This window comes from Myotis brandtii, unplaced genomic scaffold, assembly GCF_000412655.1.
Source record: "Myotis brandtii unplaced genomic scaffold, ASM41265v1 scaffold738, whole genome shotgun sequence".
NCBI classification, from domain to species: domain Eukaryota; kingdom Metazoa; phylum Chordata; class Mammalia; order Chiroptera; family Vespertilionidae; genus Myotis; species Myotis brandtii.
In genome coordinates, this window is record NW_005370932.1 from 43,668 (window position 1) to 49,855 (window position 6,188).

Below are 6,188 nucleotides of genomic sequence, written 5' to 3' on the forward strand. Positions count from 1 at the left end.
ATCCTTCACTAACCCCCCTGCCGGCCTGGTCATAGGCAGCCATCTTGTGAGGGTGTTGTGGTCAATTTGCATATTGCCTCTTTATTATATAGGATCAGGGTGATATGAGAATGATATGATTAAAATCTATCTAAATATTTTTAAAGGAGCTCTTTAAATAACTATGAAATAAAAATTCTACCTTATAAGAAAGCATTGTGTTTAATTGGCAATATACAGACTATTAAGTTCAATGAAATATGCTATTCTCCTTTGCCTGGCAATAAAGAAAATGAGCCTTAAAGGTATTAAGTTTCTTGCTTAAGGTTATACACTAATAAATGAGCTAGACCAGCCGTGGGCAAACTACGGCCCTCGGGCCGGATCCTGCCCATTTGAAAAGAATAAAACTAAAAAAAAAAAAAAAGACCGTACCCTTTTATGTAATGATGTTTACTTTGAATTTATATTAGTTCACACAAACACTCCATCCATGCTTTTGTTCCGGCCCTCCGGTCCAGTTTAAGAACCCATTGTGGCCCTTGAGTCAAAAAGTTTGCCCACCCCTGAGCTAGACTGTGACCCTAATGGTCTCCAAAACCTTTTCTTATTCCCCACTGCACTGTATTGCTCCTTTACTGCATCTTTTTCCCTCACAAGGGGAAGATTCTTTTCTTTTAATTATTTACTTATTGATTGATTTTAGAGAGAGAGAAAGGGAGAGAGAGAAATATTGATTTGTTGTTTCATTTATCCAGGCATTCATTGGTTGATTCTTGTATATGCCGAGATGGGGCATCAAATCCACAACCTTGGTGGTTTGGGATGGCGCTCTAACCAACTGAGCTACCTGGACAGGGCAGCTGAGTCTTTCTTCAAAATCATAGACTTGTTTGTTTGTTTTCACTAACATTTTGTGTCTCTAGAACCGGAACATTTACTTCTATTTTTTTTCTAAGTTCTTTTGCAATGTGATACATGAACTTGATAAATTTATTAATGACTTTTGACATTGGAGAAGCAAAATCTGACAATTTGTTTCCATTTTTGCTAGAGCTTGTCAAAACTCTTTTTAAATTTAATAGAGCAATGAACATTTATTGAGCTCTAGGCACTGTGCTTGGGATTTAGGTTTTATTACCCCCATATATTAAAGATGAGGAAACTGAGTCTCACAGAATTTAAGTAACTCATCTAAGGGCATACCAAGGACATACTGGCAGTAAGTGGCAAAGCTGGTACTTTGAGTTCTTTTGACTATGAGTGTAGATATCTCTTCCTAATACACAAAAAGCAATAAAATATGTTAACGTTTTATTATTAGGTATTATTGAACTAAAGTTACATTTGTCTGGAGAAGATTTAAATAATGCACATCAATTTCTTACATATAATTCCTTTATAGTATAGTGTTTGGTATTAAATAGAAGTGCTGCTTCTTCTCAGGTAACCTCAGTCAGACATAAAGTTATCCCGGTTACTAACCCCTTAGCTGGTACGTATGTATTAATGTTGCATTCGATTCCTCAACATCCTTGCTTCCATTGGCAATAGCACGATTTCTCCCTGTGCTCCAATTAGATGCATTAGAGATGCCCAGGACTATGAGCCCTTAAAGGAACATGTTCAGAAATTCTGAGTCCTTCAAGACTGTCATTCTCTGGCATTGACAGAAAAATACGGTTAGTCAATCAATCATTCCACCTTCATCAATTTCCCAGGTGTTTCTTTTCAGGTTTCATATATTTATTCAGAAAGTGATTCAACTACACAGGATGAAGCATTTTTAGCATTATGAAACACACTGTTTTGAAATAGTTTCCTCTACAATTCTGTTTATTACAATGTTTATAATCCTGAAGAGATTCTCTTATCTAAGGTTTTTTAGGCATGTAGCTATTTTGCATGATTAGTGATAAAGGTTGCAATGAAGTAGTGGCTATGATTAATAACCTCTTGCAATCTAAAAACAACAGGGATTGGGGGCATGGGTGGGCTAGAAGGGGTCACTAGGGGGAAAAGGGGACATATATAATACTTTCAACCACAAAGATTTAAAAATAAATAAATAAAAAAACAGGAATTTTCTTTTCTGTACAGGCAGCTACAAGTTGTCAGCTAGCAACTGTCCATCTGAAAGAAGCTGGCCATCCTTTCCTTGATCAGTTAGTATGTCCAGCTGAGAACCTGGATTGGACTTTACAAGATGGGCAGCATCATAAGGCTTCCATTTACTTTGATCAGTTCCAAAGTATCCACTAAAGGTTTTTTTGCCCCAAGGACAGAGCACTGAATTGCAAATTGAATCAAATGCTGATACAGATTTATACTTTTCAGGATTCTTTAAAGCAAAAATCAGAGCTCCATGGCTTCCCATAGAGTGGCCAAAAATAGACATCCTTTGGGGGTCCACTGGGAAATTAATTGTCATTTATGAGTTGGGAAGCTCCTCTGTTACATATGAGTACATTCTGTGCTTAGTGTTCCAAGGATCTCCAGAGACATCCACATAAAACAGCACCAGCGCCAAAGTCCCAGCTCTTACCTTCTCCTTTATTTTAAAAACTATATATTTTTATTGATTTCAGAGAAGAAGGGGGAGGAAGAGAGAGATACATCAATGGTGAGAGAGAATCATTGATCAGATACCTCCTGCACGCCCCCCACTGGGGATCGAGCCCACAACCTGGGCATGTGCCCTGCCTGGGAATTGAACCATGACCTTCTGGTTCATAGGTCAACACTCAACCATCGAGCAGCACTGGCCAGACTCATCTACTTCTTTAACATTTCAGCCATGAGGGCTGGCATCTGGAACAATGACAACAAGGCCACTTGCTGAGGCAGCCTAATGATCACCAGATTTTGCTATTAAAAAAACAGATAGCCAATATAGTACAGGGCATTTGCTTTTGGTGGTTTAAGTAGATAACAAATTTCATTTTGTAGTTCACTCCAACACTGTCATGTTCAAGAACTTTCTGCCAACCCCCAAGCACTTGATGTTGGAAATCTGTTTCAGTGCCATTCACTTCCTGTCCAACTGCTGTTTGTTTTTTGTCTGAACCAAAGGGTACATGGTTCTCGAGAGGCAGGGGCTGGGAGAGAAGAAGCAGTCAGGGGCCTCAACAATTTTCCATTTTACTGAGATATAATTGACATATAACATTGTATAGTTTAAGGTGTACAACATAATGATTTGATATGTGTATACTGTGAAATTATTATTCCACCTTTCACTGTTTTTTGTTTTGTTTTTAGAAAGAGATGGAAGGGAGGGAGGAGATGAGACAGGGAGGGAGAGAAAAAACGTCAATGTGAGAGAGACACATCGATTAGTGGTTGCTTCCCGGGTGAGCCTGCAACCGAGGTACTGGGAATGAAACCTGCAACCCTTTTGTCCACAGGCCAGCACTCTAACCACTGAGCAAAACTGGCCAGGGCACCACCCCTCATTTTTTATGAACATCCCAGGAACATAATCAGTTATTTAGTTACCATTTGAGGTAGCATGCGGGTGTGGCTCAGTGGTTGAGCATCGACCTATGAACCAGGAGGTCACGGTGGTTCAATTCCCAGTCAGGGCACATGCCCGGGGTTGCCAACTCGATCCCCAGTAGGGGCCTGAGGGGGACAGCTGATCAATGATTCTCTCTTATCATTGATGTTTCCATCTCTCTCCCTCTCCCTTCCTCTCTAAAATCAATAAAATATTTTTTTTATAAAAAGAAGTTTACAAGTTGTGTGAATTTCTGAACTAGTATTTCAAAAAAGTTGGGCTATTAATTCTTGTACATATTATTATCAGAATAAATTTTAAAAGCCTTTATAATTCTGGATTGAAAAATACATTTTCAAAAAAGTTTAAACAAGTGACAAGAAGATTAAGGTGATCATATATAGAGTTTAACTATATAATTAGTAAAATTTAAATAGCAGCTGTAGGCCCGGCTGGCATGGCTCAGCGGTTGAGCATTGACCTATGAACCAGGAGATCATGGTTCGATTCCCGGTCAGGGCATATTCCTGGGTTGCTGGCTCAATCCCCACTAGGGGGTGTGCAGGAATGATTCTTTCTCCTTATTGATACTTCTTTCTCTCTCCCTCTCCCTTTCTCTCTGAAATCAATAAAAATATATTTTTTTAAAAAGGCAACTGTCGTCAGATTTCATTATTGTGCTAATGCTCAGCAAGACATGCCAAATGAATTACTATTGTCCACAACAGGTAACTTAAAACACATATAGCTAATTGTGCTGATGAGTTATGATTTTTAAGTTCCCATTTATAAAGCATATCTACCGGGCTCTGATGACTGAAGTAAAACTGGTAAAGACATTACAGCCGCCAGTGATGGGGGAAGGAATTGTGTTTCATGCTCTGTTCTTACTCTACATAGATCATTACAAAGCAGGAAGATTTGAGTCAAATGACCAGGTACAACACAGCACTCTATTTCTGGGTCATATCTGTAGGGATGTGTATACAAGTGTTGTTTATTTGGCAACTGTCAAAATCAACAGGTGGCATGAGGAGCAGCAGCTCTGACAGAAGTGTTGATAACAGTGTCAAAGCAGTTCAAGAAGTTTATATGAAGGACCTACCATAAGCCCAGCATGTCAAAGTCGAGAAATGCATTCATTCATTCACTAGTTGTTTATCAACTGTATATTGGACACTATTGTGTGGGAGACACTTTGTGGGAAGTCAAAATTGCTAAGGACGTTGACTGGTAGAGAAAATTTAGTCGTGCCAAGGGCTATACAAAGAGGTTCAAAAGGCTCAAGAAAGAGAAGTGGCCTATTTCTTTCTTACCAAAAACCAGGAGAAAAACTTTATCTATCACAATGACTTATTAATGGGGTTCTAAGCTTTTGTCCCCTTTTTGCTACTAATCATCTCTATTAATATTGCGATGATGCTTTGTCAGTTATATTATTTAAGAGATAACAGAGCTCTAGCCAGTTTGGCTCAGTGGATACAGCGTCGGCTGCAGACTGAAAGGTCCCGGATTTGATTCCGGTCAAGAGCACATGCCCGGGTTGCTGGCTAGATCCCCAATAGAGGGTGTGCAGGAGGCAGCCGATCAATGATTCTCATCATTGATGTTTCTATCTCTCTCCCTCTCCCTTCCTCTCTGAAATCAATAAAAATATATTTTTAAAAAAGAGAGATAACAGATTTCATGTTCTCTCAAGAGCAACAGTTATGCCAATTATGTGAGGAGGAGCTTTCCTATGGGAAAAACTATATTCTCCAGTCCTCACTTCAAATATCTATTCACAATAATTTAGGCTGTGATATTTGAGTGGATATTTGAGGGAAATAAATATAACTTCTAGGAATGCAAACAAAGGACGTATGAAATTGAAGAAAATGTATATGATTCATTTTATTTCCTCCATAGACATAAAACTAAAACATATTTGTACGTAAAGAGTGTTTACATTTAAAAAACTCAAATGATCTGGGCCTTTTGTTTTTGTCTGTATGTAAGGTGTGCTGCCCATTACTTATGTAACTGAGGAGCAAAACAAACCTGGGTACTCAAACTTAGAGCATGACTCTTATGACTCATAATTGCTGCTCGACTTGAAATCCTATTGTCTAATGATTGCCTGGTTGGGATTATATGAATCATCACCTGGCCTGTGTGTGTTGACTAGAAGGAGCCCTCCTGGTTTCTCCTGAGAGGTTGTTTCCCTTTTGCTGTGCTCAGCATCACCGTGACACTTGAGTGGGGTGATCACATTCCAGGGCACTGGATGGAGGCGGGAGAGTGAATTAGGGATAACATGATTCCATTCCATCCCTTAAATATTCCATGAACTCTGCTCAGTATAATGCTAATGATTGTGGTCCCTGGCCTGTAGGAATTCTCAGCCTAGCTGAGGAGTAGAAAATGTTAGAGTACAGCTGAGTAAAATAGACAGGGTCGGAGGTTTATAATAAGCCATGCCAATTGCTTCGATGTCAATCTTCTTTAAATGACATGAAGACTAACCTAAACCAAAATAGCCTCTCATTTTGGAATAGGAAATCATAAGATAGTTCCCAAGGCTGTCTTTTCTTTAACATCGAAATAAATGTGTAAAGTAAGAATAAGGACCATGAGGATATTACCAAGAGCTATTTTGGATTTTTGAACTCTAGGATCCACTGTATTACTCCCTCCCCCCAATAAACACACACACACACACACACACACA

At 39.0% G+C, this 6,188-nt stretch overlaps 1 pseudogene; it reads right to left on the reverse strand.

Moving 5' to 3' along the window:
- Positions 1-1,863: 1,863 nt before the first annotated feature.
- On the reverse strand, positions 1,864-3,007 carry LOC102252659 (annotated as a pseudogene).
- Between the last annotated feature and the right edge of the window lie 3,181 nt (positions 3,008-6,188).